The sequence below is a fragment of the Thermobia domestica genome, chromosome 4, assembly GCF_964235325.1.
Source record: "Thermobia domestica chromosome 4, izTheDome1.hap1.1, whole genome shotgun sequence".
In the NCBI taxonomy this organism is placed as follows: domain Eukaryota; kingdom Metazoa; phylum Arthropoda; class Insecta; order Zygentoma; family Lepismatidae; genus Thermobia; species Thermobia domestica.
This window is the reverse complement of record NC_137457.1, coordinates 273,519,251-273,544,496: the sequence shown is the minus strand read 5'-3', so window position 1 is coordinate 273,544,496 and position 25,246 is coordinate 273,519,251. Positions and strand designations below refer to the sequence as shown.

Here is a 25,246-nt window from a genome sequence, read left to right as displayed (position 1 = left end):
TTCCCAAACTGGGGAGGCTACCCCTGACAGTGAGACGCATGAAAGAAAACCAAGGCGGCACAGATTACTGAAATACCATAAATTGCAAAATTATTTTTACACTCCAAAGGCGTCAGATTTTTTTCTTTCCAACCACGATTAGCTCACCTTTGTATTGAACAAACTCCCAATATTGAAATGTTGTTTTACTGATTCTAATATGTACTGTATGGGCAGAAACAAGGACATTACGCAAAAACGATGAAACAATTAGACTTTCGAAATGTGGGCATGGAGAAAAAAGGAGAGAATCAGCCGGGTTGAACGGAAAACGAATGAGGTGTTAGAAATAGTAGCAGTCGGGGAGAAAAGAAGAATTTTAGATGTAATTAAGAGGACATTGACTGAGGAGGAACTGTATTATGAGGGACGTGTTAGAGGGAGGGAGCGAAGGAGATTGTAATTGAAGAAAGATATTAAGACAGAAAATTGCTACGTTAAGACGAAGAGACTAGCTGAGGACCACAGTCATCGAAGCTTCTCAGCTGCAGCAAGTGACCTGCCAATAATGGCAGAATAGCTATTATTATGACGATGATAATATGTTTTGCAATATTGATCAAAAAAAAAAAAGAGGCAAAAAATTAAAATAATAATAATTAAACCTCTTAATATTTTAGAATATGAAATGAAATTAAATTTGTGAGTTTTACGTCCCACGATTATGCCGGCTAGGCTAAAGGAGACGGGGATGATGAAAAATGAATGAAAATGGTGGAAAGAAGAATGTGGGAGGAAATGGGAGAACCCCGAGGAAACCCACGCACACGGTGTTTGTCCATCATAAAGTTCACTTGGCGGGACCCCAAACACCAGAACTGAACGCTCTACCACTGAGCCACCGCGCCCCCAATATTTTAGAATAATTTGAGTGAAAACTGAAAACGACTCAACTGTTTATGTCTTTTGTGTAAACTCAATTTATATAAATATTTTTGACTTATATTAGAAATACATAATAACGGCATCAAACTTCAAACTATTTGAAATAAGTACGAAATCACTCTCAGTTGTGAATATAGATTATTTATTGTTGTATAATGTTATATCATTGAATCCTAGATATGCCGTATACCTAAAGGGGCTATAAGTTATATTGATAAACAATTATTCAACGTATAAGTATCCGCCCATGAAATCAAACTTGCGGTCACATGCGCTAAGTTTTTGTCAATGTCATGAAAATGTTATTTCAATATTAATTTTATAAGTACACATTAAAAATTTCCAATGGATGCTTTAACCTCAGAGCCAAGGCCATACCTATGTAGTCGGCACCTATGGTGTACGGAATTGCCGATGTTCAATACTACATTTCTTTAGTTTTGGAAGAAGAACACCACTAATATGTTTTGAAATATCTACTGTAATGTCCCACGATTATTACACTGAGGCTAAGGGAAACAGTGATGATGAGAAATGGTGGAATGAAGAAAGTACGAGGAAACGGGAAAACCCACGTAAAGGGTATTTGTTCACCAAAGAAGCTCACATAGCGCAAGCTGCGATCGAACCAGGGCCCCATGTACCAGAGGTGAACGCTCTGCCACTGAGCTACCGTGTCCATAACATGCTCTAGTTTATTTTTGCTTATCCACTTCTTATGGACACAACTATTCTTCGTATGATTTTCCAAAATCCAATCATGGGCCGTCGTGAATGATCAAATGATGGCCAAAGTAAATCAGACATTGAAGTTATTATAGCTTGTAACGATTCATAGAATTATGCTGTCGGTCGTCTCGTGAACAACCGATTCAAAAAACGACATACTGTAGCTATACGTTACAGGAGCAGATCGACTCACATGGATTGCATAAACTACTGGGAACACATTCACTCCGGTGGTATTTTTACTGGAGCCTAGAAGTTCACGTGAAAGATGTAATGGTTTTTCCCCTTCCTTTTTACATTCTATAAAAAATCAAGTAGTACCATACTTGTGCAAGACTCTTGCGCAAGAGTCTTGGTCTTGGTCTTGGTCTTGCAGGTATGGTCTTGGTCTTGGTCTTGGTCTTGCACCCCTTGGTCTTGGTCTTGGTCTTGCATCGGGATACCTGGTCTTGGTCTTGGTCTTGGTCTTGGTCTTGCATGCAAGACTCTTGCAAAAACTGCAAGACCAAGACTCTTGCGCTCATCACTATACGGTACGTTAAAGTGCATGTAAAAGTTAGTGTTTTTTTTTTTTTTTTTTTTTTTTTGTAAGTGTTACTTACAGTATATAAACATGTATATTTTTTAAGCCCTGAAAGGTTCTTCAAATAGAGGTATTAAATATAAATGTTCAAAATGACCAAAAAAAGTGGTTTCCTTTTACATTGAATGCATCCTATTTTGAATCCCATTCCTAGCATTCAGTACTGCTAGCATTCCCTTTTATTAAGAAGAATACGCATTCTATCTCCTCGCTTCGCTGCATAAGCACACAACACCTTTGGTTCAGGACGCGTTGACCTCAAACTACGTGTGTCAGAGATAAACGTTCCGTCAACGTCATATGTATGTGTAATCTGATAAATCATCAACCTGCAGAGCGCGAACCCCCGTTTGCGGGTTATCTTCGGAGTAGCTCTGTAATATTAGAGCGTTCTGTGATGTTATAGGCTAAATACTTTAAACTATATCAAATTTACAAGAGTAACACACTGAGATGCACTTTGTGGCTGGTCGTAGCCAGATTTGCGATGCGCCTTAATTAGACTTCTCAGTTGTCTTGGCTGGTTGTAGGCAAATATGACATCACCACAGGTTACGCAATACGACAATTTTGAATTGTAGAACAATCTTCAGATGCTGTTACTTCTGGGTTGACATTAGCGTGGACAAAACATCGAATCTGACCATCACATACGATCAGGAGAATACGGTAAGTGTTGAGAGAATATGAGCAAGTACAACGGAATAAAGATCACATTGCAGGGGACATATAACATCGTGACCTAGAATTTTCCATGAATGAGAATTCCATTAACTAACTACAATGTTGAAGAAGATAAAATATGAAACATCAAATAAATATTATTCTGATTTATACGGAATTCTTATTATAATAAGTTAAACCAAATAGATACAGATGTGTAAACTCATTTTTCCAAATTGTCTAAATGATACCTTTTATACAATTAAACGGGATTTTACTGTATTGATTGTTATTAAGAAGACGAAGGCACCCAACGAAGAGTCACTTAGAGACACGCCAACCGACCACACAGGACGACTAGCCAGTCATAGCCCACAGAGACGTACCAACACGAACATCAGAATAAGTCATCAGCATAGAAACTGCCAACAGAAGTTAAGAAACAATGGGTGATAAACAGCAAAAGAAAAAAAAATGAAATGAAATCTTTGAGTTTTACGTCCCACGGTTATGCCGGTTAGGCTAAAGGAGACGGTGATGATGAGTAATGAATGAAATGGTGGAATGAAGAAAGTGGGAGGAAACGGGAGAACCGCGAGAAAACCCACGCACACGGTGTTTGTCCACCACAAAATTCACTTGGCGGGGGCTGGGATCGAACCCAGGACCCCAAGCACCAGAGGTGAACGCTCTACCACTGAGCCACCGCGGCCCCTAAACAGCAAAAGAGTTTTCAAACGCGTTAATGCATTGCATAAAACAAGCTCAAGAGTCTGAGTATGTGATTGAGATAAAACACTTATATACGGAAAACTTAGCTTCAATAGCAAACTATTGTGTTTAAACCCATTTCTTGATGGAAATGACGTTATAAGGATTGAAAGACGCCTGCAAAATGTTAATGTAAAATATAATTTGAAATGATTGAAGGACGCCTGAACATATTAAGCATCTTCATACAAGTCAAGTCCACAGTTACTTTTGTCTATTTTGCAACGAAATTTTTGAATCCTTGTTGGCCGTAATTTTGTAAGAGAAGTTATAAAAGCTGTGTGATGTGTCACAAACAGTCAGGTGTAACAGCATCTCAATTTATGAGTCAACTTCCTATTGATAGAGTTAACACCAAACTGTCCTTTATCGCACTGTGCTGTGGATTATGCTGTCTACTTACGTTAAAAAATGTGAACATCAGAACAACTCGCCGGCATGGAATGCGGAAACCAAAAAAATAGGTATCTGAACACGAAGATAGTGTACTTCGTTGTGTCTTCGACTTGCAAATAAAGCAATATCGTTCCTTAAACATAACACATTTTTACATCAAAAGTGATCAAAGTCTCTACCTTTGAGGGCGATGAAGATAGAATGTAAAACTCTTTATCGTTATCGGCTACTGACTCCGAACCTGTATTGCCACTGTCATTGCTCAGTTCAGACGTCGAGTCCTGAGCAGCAGTAAAAGACTGTGTGCTTTGCTGACTTGAAGTCGAAGCATCCGTCACTAACTCGTGGATTCCGCGGTAATTCTTACAACACCTCTCTCAGACATAACGTACATCTTCATTGGATATTTTCAGTCTCTCACATACTCTTCCAGTTACTTTAAACTGTTTCACACATTTTTTTTTTTTACGTCGTGTCATATTCCGAAATAGTTTGTTACACATACCACAAACATCATTCATATTGTGAAGGTTTGTCGTGTGAAGGTCACACACAAAGTCTGAATCCGCCATTTTCTCCAAGCTCCGTTACAAAAGATTGAAACGCATTATTTCAGTTGCAGATATCAAGATCAACTGAAGTAAACGTCGACTTACATTACTGCACAGAACTAGATAGTGTGACCGCGCAAGCACACCTCATGTCGCGTTGTTTACTCACTAAATCTTTCATTTCTGATATTAATGTCCACTGTCTGAGTTATAAACAGATATGAAGTCACTTTCAGCAGTGTTGGCATGAAAGGAACCCTTTTTCAGGTCTCGTCTCGTCTCGACAACGAGCAAACACTTCGAGACGAGACCGGCCTATTATTTACGAGACGAGACACTCAACAGTGTTGTAAGGAGACGAGATGCGACAGCTCCAATATCTCGTCTTGTCTCGTGACAATACTAAAGCAAAGGCTAACGTAAGAAATCTGTGACGGTAGTTACGCAGGCTTGTTCGGGTCTCGACTAGCATATAGTTGGTTTTCCCTTCATTTTTATCGCGAGTTTTGTCTCGTAATGTTCTACGAGACGACATGAAAACCGACATCAGGCACAGGTTTCGAGACAAAGATATGAGACGAAACCAGCCTCTCATTTTTGCGACGAGACTGTTTCACGCAACAAGATGAGACAATCCTAATCTTATGGCCACACTAACTATATATAGATAACCCAATGGCCTATGTTTTTGGCACGTTTCTTTAAAGCATAAATGCCTGCATCACACTGCTGTGTTTCAATAGACCGCGACCATAGGCCTGATAGTTTATCCTCACGCTCTCTTAATACTGTGTTACTGTTGTGCAACATTGATGATCTACAGTACTTGATATCGCTCTCCCACGCGCGGTGGGATGAGAATGTGGGAGGAAACGGGAGTACCCCGAGGAAACCCACGGATACAAAACGGAAAACGACAAACAATTTATGTAACCAATTAAGAGTCAAAAAAATATATTCCATCTGTACTTAAATATTTCTATTTAAGCTGGAAGGGTAAAAAAAAAAAAAAAAAAAAATCACTTCCAATTTCAACGGTGATCATATAGAGTAAAAATGATAATATACAAAAGTTGTTTCTATAATCGATTAAGCATTTAAATAACACAGTTCGTCTAAATTCTTAACTTTTTTTACTCAAACCGGAAATGATAGAAATCTACTACAACTAACGGTTTCAATATTGATCTGAATAAACCAAAAACTCTCACAAATATTGAAAAGCGGTTTTATGGGATCGATTTAACGTACTAGGATACCATCTTATTTTTAACTTTCCATTCAAAGCGGAAGTAGTAGAAATCGATCACTTCCGTTTTTAATGTTTATTATAGGGAAAAAAAAACTAACAAACAGCAAGAAGCGGTTTTCGGTAATCAATTAAACGTCCCAAGAATGTGGTTAATTGAAATTTCTTTACTAAAGCTGGAAGTGGTAAAAAAAAAATCAACCACTTCCGGTTTAAACTTTGATCGTCCAGACGTGTATCATGTGTAAAAATAACTACACGTTGTATAATTATAATAAGTTATTAAATGTGTCTGTGAATGACCAGTACAGTTTTGTGAAAAAGAATTTCTTGTGTTTTAATTGTTTGTATGATAACTGTTTCTTAAAAAAAAAACGTAATGGTGAAGCAGGGTTGACACATTTGTAAGAAAATGAAACATCATATGTCTTTGCAATTTGAGCAAAAAGATAAGGTATACTGGACAAGCCAAGATGATGGACCCAATTTCATGAATTTATTCTACTATCTCTAATAAACTTATGTTATTGTGAGACATGTGCTAAGAAAAGTAACCTCTCAAAGTTGTGATTTTTTTAATATAAAAAACATACCGCAAATGTTCTACGTGTGAGCACTTCGCGTTACATGGTACACATCAAGCTGATAGTCTATCTGCTGCCAAATCTTGTAATCTTGCAATTTTGTAGCATCCCACATAGCACAAGTACGTCCACGGGATGTCCGAGACTGAGCCCGCAACAGACGACGGGACATCCCGGGATTATCCGAATGATCTCCCGAGACATCCCAGGAATTCCGCGGGAGATCCAGATGTCCGCTAATATCCCGGGATACGGGATATTCAACGGGACAACGAAGGGATGTCTATTGGTTTTCTCTCGGACCTCCTGTCCCATCTGGGACGTCCCGTGGACATCCTACATGGGAATCCTTCAGGACGTCCCATGCAGGACGTCCATGGGATGTCTTTTCATTGTCCCGATAATCCCGGGAACCGAATGCGACGATTGGGATCAAAATGGGACATCCCAGGGACGTAGTGTGCTATGTGGCATGTTGCAATGGTCAACATCAGCAGTTCATTTCATGCTTGCTGTTGATTCTTAGCGGTAGGAAGTGGAAATATTGTGTGGAAACTAAACTTTGAAAGTTAACCTTTTCGAAGCTCATGTCTTACAATAATATATCTTAATTTGATTTCACAAAATAAATGTCTGAAATCAGGTTCATCATTTTGACTTGTTCTCATTCCATAAATAAGAACTTAATTCCTTAGGTGTTGTTGTTCATAGCTGTTATAAACATCAAAGATAATTCAAATTAGTTAATACAAATTCGTGCTCTTATTGATTGTAGTAGCGAATTATCATTTGTAACTACGTTACGTCCAGAAATTACGGATGAACAAAGTTAAAATAAATACAGGTATATCAGGTGTTACTGATTCTCGTGTTGGAGATTTTACTACAATAGTTGATCTGTGTTTTCAATCATTATACGCTATTGATGATATTCATACGAATGCAATAATTGTCCCTAGGATTACAAATAATTTACTCGGAGTAACTATTGAAAATATAGTTAATTGGGAAACTGTGAAACGAGTAAATTTAACAGATTAATTATTTAACAAAAGCGGACCTTTTGATGTGTTGTTCGGTGCCGATGTTTTATCTCTGTTCTTGCGTAGTGGGAGGCACGTACATTCCATTCTGCCATTGAAACTGTGTTAGGTTTGGTATTGTGTGGTCAGATTAATTTATTGAATAACACATCAAGTGTTCAGTCATATTTGTATTTTGTGTCAATCTATCTCAACAAAACATGGCAAAGAATTCGCGGAAGTAGAAGAGTTGCCAACTGTATATTTATCCATTGAAGAGCAAAAATGTTTACAGTTTTTCGCTTAAACATATAAACGTGACGATGATGGTAAATATATTCTAAAATTGCAATTTAAATAAAATGAGAGTGTCTAGTTATATCGCAGGCACAGCAGTAAAGCGATTATGCCAGATGGAATGTAAGTTACAAAAATATCACTATTTGTGTAAACAATATTGTGATTTCATGATTGAGTACTCATACCTAGATATTACCAAAAAAAAAAAAAAAAAACTGATGCAAAACTTCATACGGATGTATTTGAATCATATTATTGCCTCATCACTTGGTCTTGAATTCGGGTGATTCTACCACTAAATTACGTGTTGTATTTGATGGTAGTGTTAAATCTAGCAATGGTAATATATTTCTTAATGACAATTTAATGGTAGGTCCAAAATCAGAAGATTATTTTGCCCCATTAATATTAAGGTTTAGAGCTAGTAAAATTGCATTGGTTGATGACATAGCATAACAATATAGACAAGTCGAGGTAGATGAAATTATTCATATTACCAGAGAATAATATAGAAAAAGAGAGTTGGTCAATTTATTAATGGTTTAAGATTGTTAACTGTTACTTATGGAATCAGTTCGGCTCCATACCTTGCTGTGATTGCTCGTACAATCAGGTGTAGATTAAGATAATTTTAATCCAAAAGCTGCAGAATTAGTCATGCATTTTTAATTATTACAATTTAGTTTGGGATATAGCCAATGCTAATGAGTCAATGGTATTGTACTCAGAGTCAACAGTATTATTATACAAATGTGGCTTCGAATTAACCACACAGAAATCAAACGATATGGGTATGTTAAATAGTATACCCTGTCTCTTAAGGGAGATTGAATCGTTTATTTATTTTAATAAAAATGAGAACGTTAAAAAAAAAAAAAAAAAAAGCTTTAGGTTTACACTGGAAGAATTTAAGTGATTCATTTTCATTTTCTATTGTTATTCTCATTCACAAGAAAGTAGTAACAAAGGATATATTACTGTCTCGGGACTACATACAACAATCATTTTCCAGCATTTGCTGCTATCAACATGGTTACAATTGAAAATATATATATTTTTTTTCTTTTTCATAAAGTTTATTATATAAAATCTTTTCGATTAGCAATCCAATTAACCATCTCATTAATCAGTATATATACATATACGTAATTTACATCATATTTGTTCCAAAATAAACATCGGACAAATAAACAATATCATTCGGGTCTTTAACGATTTTGAGTAACAAAGTAAAATCTGTAGATAATGTTGCTACCACTCCCAAATTTACCGGTATTAGCCATGACTTCCAACAATGTATATTTATCCAAACTGGATTCAAAACATTCTTCATGAACATAGTCAAAGTGGTTGTCAGCCTCCTCGGATATGTCTCCTTCCGTCTTATTGTGTGTTATAGAAGAAAAATCTCGTCCAGTTCTTTACCAGGAGGTAATGTGCCTAAGATCGATGACACATTCCCGCGCTGGATGGCGATGCTGATACGTTGGAAAAGGAATGCAGTAGCTCGGGGGTCACCAGTTTTGATTGCTATTCGATGACCAACTTCATTAATGAAATTAGATCCTTCGTGACCCCAAGATCCACTGGTTTCTATTGCTACTGTTACAAACCAATATTTGTCCAATAGGTTTGAGTATTTTAGTCTTTTGTCTGATTCTCTGTGAGCGGCGACGAGACCTGCCTGAATTGAAGAATGGGGTAAGTTGGAAGGAGCAAACGTATCGGAACATGTGAAATCCCAGACTAGTGCTTTTCCATTTTTCCACGGTACCAAGGTCATGCCATCAGGCCTTTTACCATCAGAGCGGCAACAACCATTTGGTTCTTTTATTGAAGGAACTCCCGCTGAAACGAGGGCTCTACAAATAATGTCGTTTACAATATGATGTCGAGATTGTCTTCCCGCACTTTTTTACATGAAAGGCCATGTAATCCTTTATTATCAACATATGCGTTGCAAGCAGGACAAAAGTGAGGCTCACAAATATTAGCATTACTGTCTGATATTGCAAAATGGTATGATTCTCTCGGTTGATTATCTCCAGTATTCCATTGTTGTGAAATTGTTATTGCAATTATTATGGAAATTAAATATTGAATTGAAATAAATGTGAACAGTTTGCTGTAGCAATTTCTGTATAACTTAATGTTACAGTCTCATTACGTTTTGGGTATCTTAGAAATAAAAGATGTTACTATACACTACAATTGTTTAGTACAAATATTTTAGTATAAACAAAGGTATTTCCGTTAAACGATTTTGCTTTTCGTTTCCCTAAAAGAAAGATATTGTGTAATTCTTTCCTTTTTCCACTTACCGATTCAATTAGGTTGATTAATTACTAAAGAAGCACATTTTTTTCTTTGTTCCTTCTTTTTTCTTCTTAATAAGAGAAATGAAGTGTAAAAGGTCACTGAAGAAGGAAAGAGAAAAAGAAAACGATCGAAATCAAATTAAAGATTTGAAAAGAAGAACAAGATAAAGAATACAAATTAACCAATCGAATTAGAAACAAAAATGAAAATTATGATAAAGAAAATGCCTCTCAAATAGCATGCTATGGTATTTTTTTCCCGTAAGTTTTCTTGAAAACTAATTCTTTATGAAGTTAAAACACTTAATATGAGTTCAAACAATCACCAACTGTGCTTAATTTTGTGTTTTTTATGTGTCTTTTAAAATATATTTAATCATGTATCAAAATTCCAATTTTACATAATATTCTTTATTTAAGGAAATAGAACTTGAAATATAGCTCTCTCAGCGCTGAAGGTAAGGGTTATGAGCAGTAGCGCCCGAAGAAAATTTTCTAGGGCTAATTTCCATGATTCCTATATTGTGTCGGATATTTCTGGTAGACTATTTAGTATACGTGGTTTGCTATAGCACATACATTTTCCTGAACCAGGGGGCCTGGGCCTCACCCTGCTCCCCTTTCGGTCGCCCATTGTTATGAGTTTTATGATCTGTAATCAAGAATCAATCAGGCCCACGACCCAACAGACCTGGTATGACGCAAAATAATCGGACTTACCCGTGACTCAATCAAACCCGATGTGACCTACAGACAAAGGAACTTCGTCATACATATGAAGAATATCTAGTATGTTCCATCATGACACTTTCTTTCACTAAATGTCAAATTTTCTTCTTTGCTACATGTGCATAGGTGTGTGTGTGTGTCAAAATGCTTCACTGAAAGATATTGTTTTGGGCTATCAGAGTACGAGGTGTATTCAAAAAGAAAACGAACTTTTGAAAGGCCTATAGCACGCCAACCTACAGAGGGAGCGCGCTACGGCTATTGAGCGCACCTAGCGACAAGTTTAAACAACAAAGCGTCATTTGCCTTGTTTCGCAATGACCATTAGTAGCCGAGCTACAGCCGCTGACGAGTGAATGTGCACAAGTTGTTCATCTGATTAAATGAAAGAGCTTGAAGAACATGTGTGTGAAAGGGTCTTTCCTGGTAAGATAGTGAAATCGGCGCTTGATCCAAATTGGGTCGCTATTGGCCCAAAAGGTTACCCTTGACTTAAAACTACCTCAAAAAAAATGTTGATTCCCTACCCCCTCCCCTTACCGAAAAATCGTATCGTACATGCTCAAAATTGATTTTTTTTTTAAATTTTAGTGGTGGTGGTCCAAAAATTTTGAGTTTCAACAGATTGTAAATACTATCTAGTTGCAAATGTGCAATTTTTTCAAAACTATCGATGCATATTTTCTTTATTTCTTTGCGTCTTGAAAATTTCAAAAAATTGTAGAAAAATTTTGTTTTTGGGGGACACATTCCTGATTTTCTAGTTTAAAAATTTGTCATACCCTTAGGTACAACATATATTTTTTTCGGGACCTGAAAGTGATGGTAACATTGTCAAAAAAGAAATAAAACTGAAAACAAACGTGTTTTTTGCACACTTTTCCACCATTTTAGGGCCCTCAAGGTGAGGGCCCCCTTCAAACAATCCTTTGCCAAAGTTCACAATTTTCTTTTCTCTTGCGTCCCTTCTGCTTCTGTCGTTTTTCGGCTGCTTCGATTGTGTCCATTTCGAAACAGTAACACCAAATGTATCACTGCAACAGTGCTTCCACGTCAAGCAACTCTTGCACAAAAAAGTTACACACAGCTCGCGGTAGAGAGCGCTGCCGGTAGAGAGCGCCACTGTGTGCGGCCAGTGAAGCAAGCACTGATAGATACGAGGAAGCGACGCGAGGTATGTGTTTGCAAGAGTCGGTAGAAGTTGAAGCACTGTAACGGAGGTATATTTGGTGTTTCTATTCCGAAATGGACACAATCGAAGCATACAAAGAACGACAGAAACAGAAGGGACGCAAGAGAAATGAAAAAGAATTGTTTGAAGAGGCCCTCACCCTGAGGGCCCTAAAATAGTGGGAAAACTGCGAGGAGAAAAAAAACGTTTGTTTTCAGTTTTATTTATTTTTGACAATGTTGCCATCACTTTCAGGCCCCGAGAAAAAAATATATGTTGTACCTAAGGGTATAACAACTTTTTAAACTAAAAAATCAGGAACGTGTCCCCCCACAAAAAAAAAATCTGCAATTTTTTGAAATTTTCAACACACGAAAATATAAAGAAAATACGCATCGATAGTTTTGAAAAAAATGCACATTTGCATATAGATAGTATCTATAATCTGTGAAACTTTCAAACTTTTTGGACCACCCCCACCAAAATTAAAAAATATTCAATTTTGAGCATGTATGATACGATAATTCGGTAAGAGAAGAGGGTAGGGAGTAATTTTTTTTAGGTAGTTTTAGGTCAAGGGTAACCTTTTGGGTCAATAGCAACCCAATTTGTATCAAGGGCCGATTTCACTATCTTACTAGGAAAGATTTGCTAGAAAGTTGGCGAAACAGCCAAGTTTGGTTTTCTCACCATTCAGGCCTTTCTCTTGGCACAACGTCCCTCAACCGTGCTAAAATGTCGTGGTACAACTGTTTGTTTACCATCTGATACAAACTCATGATGGATAATGTCTTGCGAATCAAAAAATACAACTAACATCACCTTGATCTTTGACCGATTCATGCATGCTTTCTTCTTTTTAGCACAAGGAAACCCTGAATGAATTGAAAAGCAATTCAAATGTCTCTGTAAATGTTTTGCCAAATTTGTAGCAAAATTTCACACACACACATGTTGTTTTTCAAGTTCGTTCATTGTCATTGTATTATTAATCCGACAAACAGCTTGTGCACGTCCTCACTTCAGCGACTCGTCTAAACCTGCCGCTAGGTGCACCCAGTAGTCGCAGCACGCTACCTCTGCCGGTTGGCGCGCAATTTGAAAAGTTCGCTTTTCCCTGAACATATCTCATATAAGTGCGTAAGAATTACATAAAATAAATACTAAGAAAGCTATGTGTTTATTTTTCTTGTTAGAGATATCAAAGAATAAGGTAGCAAGACTATAAAACTACAAAAAGGAAAAAAAGACTGACGTAGATGTGAGAGGTGCCGATTAGCTCAAAAAGTGCTTTATTAAATTTTCATTTTTTAAAACACGTGTTCAAGACCACTGTATTGTTTTCCAGGGTAGAAACAGGAATAAACATAACATTATATGTAAAATATTCAAGACATGATATCTTGATTTAGCAATACCATTACATGGAGAACCAAACACTTGAGAACTTGAGCTCCAGCAGTGGTCATCATCATCATCATCATCATGCTCCAGTAGTGGTCATCGTCGTCGTCATCGAACTCCAGCAATGGTCATCGTCATCATCATCAAGCTCCAGCAGTAGTCATCGTCATCATCATCGAGCTCCAGTAGTGGTCATAGTCATCATCGAGCTCCAGTAGTGGTCATCGTCATCATCATCGAGCTCCAATAGTGGTCATCGTCATCATCGAGTTCCAGTAGTGGTCATCGTCATCATCATTGAGCTCCAGTAGTGATCATTATCACCATCAATGCACTATTATATTATGCAATAATGCTGTAGACTTCATATTATTTTGCTCCTCTCCGGGTCACTGAACCACGAAGTGAAATCTTGAAATAAAATATTCCAAAGATCGTTTGATGTATTCTGATGTGTATGTCTGGGATGAGCAATTCCTAATTTTAATACTGGTTATAACGCCGCTCTAATTTCTTTATTTAAAAAAATATTTCGTTGGATCACCAAGTTTGAGACATAAGACTCAAAAGTTTATGAGCCGAGTAAAAATTATGGCAGAAGTCACTCAGATAACCATTGATCCATGTCATTACTATCTATAAGAAATTTTTAAAAAAAAGCTTCCTTTGGCTATATGGTTAGCGTACTAATTTTTGGCGTAAGGAAACTCTGGTTCGATTACCTGTGAGATTTCATGTAGTTCGGAACTCATGGTAAGCTGTAGGTCCACGTCTTATGTAGCCTCGCTGCTGAAAGATACGTTAAAGTCGAATACAAGCAATCAAATTTCAGGTTAGCTACGTGCATCCTATCCTCCCCACCCACAACCCACACTCGGAAATAGTATTTGGTTTTCAGGAATCATCATCATCATAGATATTCTACCTTTATTGGCAGGTCACTTGCCGCAGCTAAGCAGTTTCCATGCTCCACGATCCTCCGCTAACCTCTTCGTTTTCGCGTATGATCTTCCTGTTTTTATATCATCCATTAATTGTAGTCTCCTTCTCCCCTCCCTCTCTTTCCCGCCACCATACCCTCTAGGACGTCCCTCATGATACAATCTCTTCTTAGGCAATGTCCCAACCAGTTTCTCTTCCTCTTCCTAATAATATCTAAAAGTGTTCTTTTCTCACCCACCATTTCTAACACTTTCTCATTCGTTTTCCGCTCGACCCAACTAATTCTTTCCATTCTTTTTTCAGGAATAATTTATCCTAAAATGTATTATAATTCAGTCAAATCTAAAACATCGTTATTTAATCTTTGCACAAAAATAAGGAATTTAGTCAGGATAATCCATGATCATTTTAGCTACAACTAGTATTTGCGTCAGAAAAGACAAACACCAATAGGAAAATTTACTAGTTAACAGTGTACTTTGCTAATAAATACACAAATAAATATAAATTTCTTTTAGTGAAAATAAGAACTGTAAAATGTTATTGGCAAGGAAAGGCATACTTTTTCTTAGCGGTACAAAATTTTGCGTATTTGAGATCAAAAGTTTTCGCGAAAATTATACACGAGAATTTTCCCTCAAGGACGTTATGTTTTTCTGTTCGATATGATCTATCAACTGACATATGACTTATATTTAGACAATATTTTAGTCAATCAAAAATGTTTAAAAAAAATAATTAATTGATGATAATTTGTCCAAAAGAATCCGTTGTTTCTTAAGCTGCGAAACTGGTTTTTCCTTTATGCTAGCGGGAGGACGATAGCAAGTAGCAAGCAAGACGTCCCAGAAAGTTGCACATGGTTCAACTCCTTGCAAGATGAAAAAAAAAAATGTTGTGTGACCTTTTCAAGATTATATTTACATGGAGAAATATGGTAAGGTTTCAAGATTATTTTTTTTAATGGCAGCTACAAGATTCATGTAGCGTGGCAACGTATCTTTAGCATGCCTGGGCAGAAAAGGCTTTTTACACCCTTTTCGACCCAGTGAAGTGTTCTCATGTTGCTGAGAACACTTCATTTTACACCTCACTGTTAACATATTCTCCAATTAGCTAAACTCTGTCAATAACAAAGGATTTATTATCTTAGGTATAAGAACATGAAGGAAATGCTTTACACAACTGGAAATCATTGCAATGCTGGAAAACATGCTGGAAAACGTGCTTTGCAGTTGTATTGCATAGTGATAACAACCACAAAAATTATCACGCCAGTGCTCATCTTAATTATCATGTGAGAGTACGGTTTCAAAAAAAAAACTTACTTTAAGCTAATTACACTAGTTAACAAAGGTTTTGTTACATAAAAGGAAATACCTGAATTCGCTGAATTCGAATATGCATTCGGTTTTTCTCCATCACGTACTATTTTCCCGTAACAGAGGGATTTACGGGAAAATCCCTCAAAAATTTCCCTTTTCGTTTATTTTACACCCCAAGATCTTGTCCCCTTGCATATACTAACATAGAAATTATACCTAAGTATACTTTGATTCATATTTAACAAACCCTCCAAGTTTCGTAATAATCGCTTTATTCTTTCTAGAGAAATAAATATGTTTGTATGTATACTGTGTGTACTGTTTATTGCACCTTATAGTAATGCTTTCAGATCTCTTAAGTTGAGGTAAAACGTTTTGCTTTATTACCACAATCACATATATAAAATATAATACAATATAATTTACAAGTGTGACAATTTACAATAAACAATAATACAAATGTACCAAAAGGTCATGAAAAGACAATTAAAACTATCACAATATATGAAACTTCCATTGGGTTACAAAAACGTACACTACTTCCTTCTTTTGTAAGAAATGTTGCATTCTCTAACAAGACCCCAACAATAGTCCCCCATCATTGAAGGATCCCATCGTCTCTGGTACCTTTTCTCCATTGCCATTATATCTTAGTGAAATCTTTCCCCCTGTTCGTCGCTGAGAGCACCTAGGTTAGCAGGAAAGAAGCTGAGGTGGGAGTGCAAAAAGTGGATTTTTAAAGACATCCTACAACCCAACTCTTTGTATTTCTGTATCATGTCCTGTACGATTTCTGTGTAACTCTCAGCTTTGTTATTGCCCAGAAAGTTGCGCACAACACACTTAAATGCTGTCCAGGCAGCTAGCTCAGCACTGTTTAACTTGCTGTCAAAGCTATCATCAAGCATTAATTTCCTAATTTGGGGACCAATAAACACTCCCGCTGAAATCTTAGCATCACTCAGGTTAGGGAACTTATCTCGCAAATACTTGAAACCTTCACCAGATGTGTCCATGGCTTTGACAAAGTTTTTCATAAGTCCTAACTTGATATGAAGTGGCGGTAGTAATATCTTATTAGGATCTACTAAAGGAGCGTATTTGACGTTGCATTCTCCAGGTACGTAATTCACTCCAGGTTCCCATTCCTTCACTTCATAATGTTTGTCATCAGCTCGGCTATCCCATAAACATAAAAAACATTGGTACTTCGTGTAATCGCACTGCAGTCCTAATAAAATACCAACTACCTTGAGATCACAACATATTAGCCAACAATGGTCCTTGTAATTTATAAGATTTAGCAAAGTTGACATGGTGTCATAGGATTCCTTAATCTTCACTGAGTGCGCAAGTGGTATAGAAGGTTTTTTATTTCCATTATGTAAAAGGACAGCTTTAAGGCTGACCTTTGACGCGTCGATAAATAACCTCCATTCTTCTGGAACGTAAGGAATTCCTAGCTCCGCCATCAACCCATTTATATCCGTACATACGCACACATTATCTTGCATTGAGAAATAGCTTGAAAATTGAACATGCCTTTTCCTGTACACTGATATGTTCGTTTCTGCATCCAATAAGTTCCACTGCTGGAGCCTTGATCCCAGAAGTTCCGCCTCTTGTTTTGTCAGGTGCAAATCACGGACTAGGTCATTAAGTTCACATTGCCGGATGAAATGTGGCTCGCGAACACAGTCAGGGATGAACGTTGGATCCTTGGATGTACATGTTGATGTCGATGGTTCATCAAGGTCATGATCATCATCAGAGACTTTTGGCCATATCTCTTCCCAGTTGGTAGGGGGCTCGGGAAGTGGAAGTTCTTTTGCATTCTGTTACATTTGATAACAAATATTGATAACCATTTCATGAACAAAACGAAAAAAACTTGGAGAATTGTATATATATGTATTAAGATATACATATACTGTACGTTTAAAAAAAATATACGTTGGAAGTACATTCTATTTTTATACACGTTTCTAATTTACAGAGAGCAATACAAGTGTGTTGTTGACTATTGTAAATATTCATTTTTATGTCTGTGTTTGTAGTAATAAAGCAAATCGTTTTTACCCCAACTCAGGAGATCTGAAAGCATTACTATCAGGTGCAATAAACAGTGCACACAGTATACATACAAATATATTTATTTCTCTAGAAAGAACAAAGCGATTTTTACGAAACTTTTAGGGTTTATTAAATATAAATCAAGGTATACTTAGGTATAATTTCTATGTTACTATATGTAAGGGGACAGGAGCTAGGGGAATAAAATATCTGAAAAAGGGAAATTTTTGAGGGAATTTCCCGAAAATCCCTCTGTTACGGGAAAACTGTACGTGATGAAGAGAAACCGAGTGCATATTCGAATTCAGCGCAAAAAGTTCCTTTAAGATCAGGTGATTTTTCTCATGTAACTAACAAAAAGTTTAAATTTGTTAACTAGTGTTATTTACTGAGAAAACTTTAGAGGTAGATGAAAACTTATAAACTTTTATTGTGTAGTGTTGGCATAAAATTAAAGTTTATAAATCGAAGATTAATATCACACACTTTTGTTTCCTTAAGATCTAAAAGCTCTTTGATAAATCAAGTTATACGAGGTGTGTTCAAAAACTATCCAATCTTTGGTTGGCAAAAATACATTTATTGATTTAGAAACTAATCCCCTTCAAAGTAATCTCCTTGGTAATGCACACACTTCCCCCAGCTCTCCCGCCATTGTTGGAAACACTTCTGAAACGCAGTATTTGGAATGGTGAGCAACATGCCGTCGCATTCCGCATGATATCATATCTTGACTCAAATTGGGTCCCTTTTAATGGCATTTTTAGTTTGGAAAATAATCAAAAGTCACACGGAGCCATGTCGGGTGAGTAGGGACGACACACACGACTGTTGTGTTTGGCGACGAAAGCCGGAATCAAATTTTGCGGACACTCTCCTCATACCCAAATTCTCGTTCAAAATTAAATGTACCGATCCGATGGAATGGTTTTCGCTTGGTATTTCCAAGTTTTGGCAAAAATTTGATGCAACATCGCTGTTCAAGTGCTTCTGTCATTTTACCAGAAAAAAAACTGAAATCCGATGACTGCTCACTACACCACTGTCAGCGACTGACGCGGGAAAAGGATGCACGACTGCGCATGAGTGTTCCCTCTACATCTATACTAAAAAAGCCTCCCACGTGAAAATAAGGTTCGATTGTTTTGAACGCACCTCGTTTTCCACAAATAATAAGAGAAGAAATAAAATTCAGTCACTGTAGGGATTACCGCGCACTACTCTTCACGAAGACTAGTCATTTACCATGAATACTAAAGGTTTTTAGCATATGCAGATTAAAAAGAAAGAAGAAAACTGGATATCCGTGGTAACAAAGAAAATTAAAGTATCATGTTATAAGAAATTTCATTTTCTTTATGCCAAAAAGATGTATGTTTAATTTGGCGCAATACAAAGAGCAAGCAAAATCCCATTGATGAACTGGGTGAGTGCTGGCTGATCTACTTCTTAAGATTCATACATTATTTAAAATGGTTTTGGAAGAGACTGAAAGTTGTGGTATCGTTGTGAGCTTTATTCCAACTACTCTCAGGGCAGAAAGTAGTAGTTGGGGCTCGGCAAGAAATTAAAGCAACCCACCGAATAACGCTGTATGGCACATTTCACTAAATTCGAGAAAAAACAAAGAGAACTATAATATGTTTCGTGTCCGCTCAGAGACCAGTTTGCCAGCATATTTGTGTCATCACTTGGTCCATGGAGACACAAACCTTTCAATATATGTCAATCATGTTCCGCACAACACTTGATTACGCTGGTAAGTCAGCACATTCCAAAATATGCCAGTGGGATGCTTCAATTATACGTATGGCATCTATGTAACAAATGAATTGTGGTGAATTCCATGTTTAGCGTACGCAAATATGTTTACTTCCGTACATCTTACATTGATTATACACAGGGTAGTAATGAACTATAGCGACAAACTGAAGGAGGTGATTCCTGACATCAAAATAAGAGAAAAAATTCATATGGACCTATGGCGAAAAGTACATAGTTTTAAAGCTAGGGCCGTCCAAAATCGCGAAAAAGCCAAATTTTAACAGGCCCTATTTCGAATTCCAGAAACTGTGGATGATGGTTCTTATCGACGCATACATAATCCAAAAGTTCATATTTCGCCAATTTTCAATAGGTATACAGGGTATTTCCTGCAGGATATAATTCTCAAATATGTTCTCAATAGAGTTTTCATATATAGCCTGATTTCAAGGAGGGTTCAAAGTAGGCAGATGAGAGCCGTGACAACAATGGACATCCAATGCTTCGGAGGAAAGTCAGAAGTGTTAGGAACCGGCAGCTCTATGTCTTTTTTGTGTTCGGATAATATGTAATGTCCGCGTAACCAATAATGTCCGCTTCTCGGATGTACGTGGTCAGAATCCGAAGTCTTTAGAACTGCACCAGAACTGAACGTGTTATTAATCTACAAATACATTTTCGTTAAGTTACAGTGAATAACTTAAAACTTTGATGCTTTGTAACCTTTTTTTTTCGATCATTCCTCGTACTTTCCATTAAGCTATTTCTCCTCGCGCGAAAAGGCAATATTTCAACTGGTTATTCAATAAGGTATCTTAAAAAGAATACGGTGAGGATTGATACAGCTAGCACATACTGTTATACAGACATTCGGCTTTATACGTGGCTCGTTCAATATATATAAGTTTCCCTAAGCTGTAAAATATTGTTTTTAAGATACATTTATAAACTATACATAAATGTGTAGGAGGGTTATTCCTCGCCTCTTCACATAATTCCCATCGAGATTCATTCATTTGTCTTACCATTGCACTAATTCGTCCAAATTCTTTGCCAGAAAAATAAATAAATAAATAAATCAGATCTCTGGCTATTTAGCATTCTCCTCACATTTCGCTTCACTTCTTCATCACCAGTTGACAGGAGACCAGGTCGTTTATGTTAAACCTGAACTCTTCTTCAGGAAAACGCAATTCAACTTAAGCGACCTGGTCTCTTGTTGATAACAACGCACATCCACACTTAGCACAAAAACAAGACTCAAAATTGAAGAATTAGCATGGGAACGGTTGCTCCACTCTCAATACAGCCTCAATTTAGCGCCGAGTTACTTCCATCTTTTTCCGGTGTTAAACTCTGCATTGCAAGGTGAACATTTCGAAACAGATGAAAAAGTGATGTGAAATGTGACGAGAGTGATAAATAGTCAGAGATCTGATTTATTTATTTATTTATTTTATTTATTTATTTATTTTTTTTTTTTTTGGCAAAGGATTTGGACAAATTACTGCAATGGTAAGACAAATGAATGAATCTCGATGGGAGGAGGTGGAGAGGCGAGGAATGACCCACCTACACATTTATGTAAGTTTATAAATGTATCTTTAAAAAAAATAGAGCTTAGCGAATATATTGAGCGGACCCGCGTATAAAAGATCATAGTTGCTGTGGTGTATTAATCTGTCTAAGATTACATGCGTCTCAAAAGTAAACTAAGCTCCAAATCATCACATTTTAGGTACATATGGCTTTGTTTATAACACAGAACAGACCGTCAAGTTAAAATTGTATTGGACTGTACTGGTTAGCTACAGTCCTTTGTAAACTATAGTACCATGGAATTATATTTTAAACTTTCCAATGAATAAGGAATAACAGCATGCAATTACAGCAAACACGGTTATACGATGCAGAGTAATACCATTTTAATATTAATTCTCCTTTCCAAAACTGGCAGTGTTCTAAGAAAAAGAAAGCAAGGAAAAAAGGAAAGAAAGACAATTGGATAGAAAGCAAACTTGGAAATAAGAAAGAAATTAAAATAGAGGTCAAAGGACGAGGGGAGGTAAGGATATGTAACTGATTAATTCCGAAAGTAGTAAGTAGAATTTTTCATATTTTCTTTCTCTTTTTTTCTCAATGTTTCTCATACTTTTTTTCTCATTTTCTTCTTTCAATAAAAAGAAAGAAATGAACAATGACTGTAAAAAGGTCAGAAAAAATTAAAAGATAGAAAATACAGATGAAATAAGACAAAGGAATATTACAGATGAACAAAACCAACTAAGAACTTTAAAATAAAAAAGGGAGAAAAAGCAATGAGAAGAAATAAAAAAATCTATAGCATTGATGCTACAAGAAAAAGAAAAAGAAGATGCAGAAATGAAGAATGAAAAGTAACCCCAGAAATGAAGGGAAAAAGGGGGCGAGAAGACGAAATGAAGAATGGTAAGTGAAGTGAAGAAATAAAAAAAAGAAGTATGAAGGATAGGGAGATATAGGAAGAAACATTGAGCGTGTAGAGGAAAGAAAAAAGAAAAAAAAGGAAAGACTTATGAGAAAGTTCATCAAAGTATAAATCGATAAAATCCTCGGGGAATTAAAAACGAAAGGGAAGACAAAGAATGACAAATGGCAAAATGATGAGGAAACGAAAAAAACGGAAAGAAGAAGGTAGAGGCAAAAAACGGACACGAAGGTGAGACGAATAAGTCCTTTTTCTAAAACCTTAAGAAGAATTTTGGGGATGAGGAAAATAAACTTGTGAAATTCAGGAAATACGAAATGACACCATAAGAACCAAAATTTCCTGCTAAACATTTGGTAAGCAATGAAGTAAAAGTGGAAAAGACAATGTAATAATAACGTGTTGGTACATGACTAATATCCAAAATGTCATCACACATCCGCCAATTGTCATTAAAACCTCCCAATGGAGTCATCAGTTACGAGAAGAAACTTAATCTCAGGCGTTCTTGGAGATGAAGTCCATTTTATCAAGTTAACCCTATTAAGATTTTATACGTTGCCATTATTACATGTAATCTATCCCATTCTTCTGTACGGTTCCGAATCATTTGATTTTGCAAGCTATTTGTATTGAGGTATACATAGTGCAATAATTGAATGCAATCTGAACAAACATTATGCCTGCAGTGACGGTTTATTTGATGGTCTTTTGTTAGTTCACAAACGTCAATTACCCGTTTCACTAGGTTAAAATAAGAAAAATTAGTAATATGTTCCTTTAGTAAGCGCTCTCTGATGTCGGCCATTTTCTATCATTTTCATATATCTCTCTTCCTTCCCTAGGTTACTGGGCTGAATTTGGATTTAAACGGCACCGGAAGTATCACTGTTCATCTTAGCGAACCCGGAAGCTATGGATTCTTCACTAACATAGATAATTTTCGATCATTTTTATATATATCTTTCTTTTCCCCTCCTGTATGTTGCACCGTCAAAGTGATATGATAGAAATTATCACAGGGCTGAACGTCATCTATGTTTAAAATTTGATAGAAATCAATCGGATGGTTCAAAACTTATTAAGTCACAAACATAGTCACTTCCAATCGGGACAGCACAGGATCAAGATTGAGCAACACTCCATCCATATCTCACACGAGTCACTTGCATGACTTCATGAAACGTTTTCGGAAGAATGAACTGTCAGCAAGAGTTTATGGACATACTGTCTACTAACTTATTCAGGTGGGATTTTTATTTCTAAGAAAATTGAGATAAGTGTACACCAATAGTCTCTATACTCTGGACGAGTCTACAGAAAACACCAAAAACACTATCGCAGCATCACTGTTGAAGAACTTTAGATAATATCAATAAGCACGTTGCTATGTGGTGAGAAATTACATTGAGAGAAATGGGGACAACTTTCAGCACCACTTATAACATGCTAGTATGTTATTAAATCTTTGAAGCAATAATAGTGCAAGTGTTTCAGTTTCGGGCTTCTCGAGAAATACCCTGTGTATTACCAGTAAATGGAACATTTTTAAATAAGCATGTATAAGTAGTGATTACCAAGAATCATATAAAATGAAGCATACACGCACTTATAAAACACAGTTCTGACCAGAGCAGAATGAAATATATTAAAAACTATACTTACACTTATAATGCTTACATTTAACGCAGATTTTAAAAAAGTTATTTAAAGACGATATTCGAAATATTGTCTGAGATCGATTCAATCTTATCGGCTAGACTGACTGATAAAAACACCTACACTACCTGAAACGTTTAGTGAGCATGAGCTATGATCACATTTTTTTTTTTTTTTTAAGTAATCTCGCATTTTAAAATAATAAGATGTTACTTCTAGAATTTTATGGTGCTCCGCGTAACGTAGTCGTTAGTACTCTCGTCTTTGGTGCGAGCTGTTCTGGGTTCGATTCCCGGTGGGGAAACTCGGTCGAAAAAATGTAGAAGCTTTTTCATGCTAGTCATCGTAAGTAAGGTTTCCCTAAATTTTCCTCATTCACACAAGGCAAATGCCGGGATGGTACCTAACTTATAGATTCCAGGTCGCTTCCTTCCTTCCCTTTTCTTGGATAGTGTGATCGCCGAGGGACGTCATTCCTCCTACGTGACGGGCCAACTTGGCCATAGATGCCAAAAGCCCAGAAATCTAATTCCTAAATCCTAGAATTTTATGAGAAAGCTTTGTATCTTCGGATTACGAACAGCATTCTTTACCGAAACAATGCAAACAAGAGTAGTCACACAATATATAAAATAAGTTGGAAATGATAAATGCCAAACTATGGTCCAAAATACGTAGAAACTTTAGGACAACATACAAAACCGTGAAAATCCTAAAATGAGTAATTATAAATATCACGTCATATTGCTCCGATAGTTCTTCTCTTGGTTATCTTTGGAGCCGCGGTGGCTCAGTGATAGAGCGTTCATCTCTGATGCATGGGGTCCTTGGTTCAATCCGAGCGCGCGTCAAATAAACTTTGTGCTGTGCAAACACCGTGTGCGTGGGTTTTCTCGGGTTCTCTCGTTTCCTCACACTTTTGTTATTCCATAATTTCTTCATTTCTCATCATTACCGTCTCCTTTAGCCTAGCCGGCATAACCGTGGGACGTAAACCTTAGAGAATTCGTTTTAATTTCTTGCATATCTTTGAAATTGGCGGTCGACTTATACTTGACCAGAAGAGATTAGGTAGACAAGCACCACTTCATTTCGGTTGAAATATTTGAAAAAAAAAATAATAATCGAACTACCGGAATCGGCCTAGTTGATACGATTTAGTAGCAGCTATAGAAAGTCGTGGGGCCAAACTGAATAAGTGAAAACAGGACTTCAGTCAGATCACTCACCAGATCTCTAGTCGATTATACACGTCTGGCCTATGATTGCATAAAACCTTGCAATGCAGAAAATATCCCAGTTAAAGTTGATAAGATCTGACAACCTGTTGCAGACGTATGGTTTTCCTATCTCCTGAGGACATTTAAGAACTCACTTCCTCTATCCCTCATCATGCCGTAGCCTCTGGACACTGAATATATATTGGAATATAACAGTTGGGTAATTTATTAAGCTTAGCGTTCGTTTTCTTTGAATGCATGGATCTTTATTAATCTATATATTCTTGTATTTGTGTAAGTAGATATTGCTGTATACTTACAATACTATAAGCCATCTTCAAGGGATCTTTTCTGTCCTTTGATTTAATCAGTGCAGAACTGTTTCTTTGTAATGAAAATAAT

The 25,246-nt window shown here is 36.6% G+C and overlaps 1 protein-coding gene across 3 annotated transcripts in view; it reads right to left on the bottom strand.

The window, feature by feature from the left end:
* LOC145684072 (uncharacterized) overlaps positions 1-25,246 on the bottom strand; it is a 526,936-nt gene that overhangs the window by 63,705 nt on the left and 437,985 nt on the right. The window contains exon 1 of one of the 3 annotated variants that reach the window (XM_081755924.1): positions 25,165-25,189. The exons of the other annotated variants lie outside the window; for them this stretch is intronic. The gene's annotated coding sequence lies outside the window, so the exon portion shown is untranslated. Of the gene's footprint in view, positions 1-25,164; positions 25,190-25,246 lie in introns of those variants that run through there. 3 annotated transcript variants of the gene reach the window in all.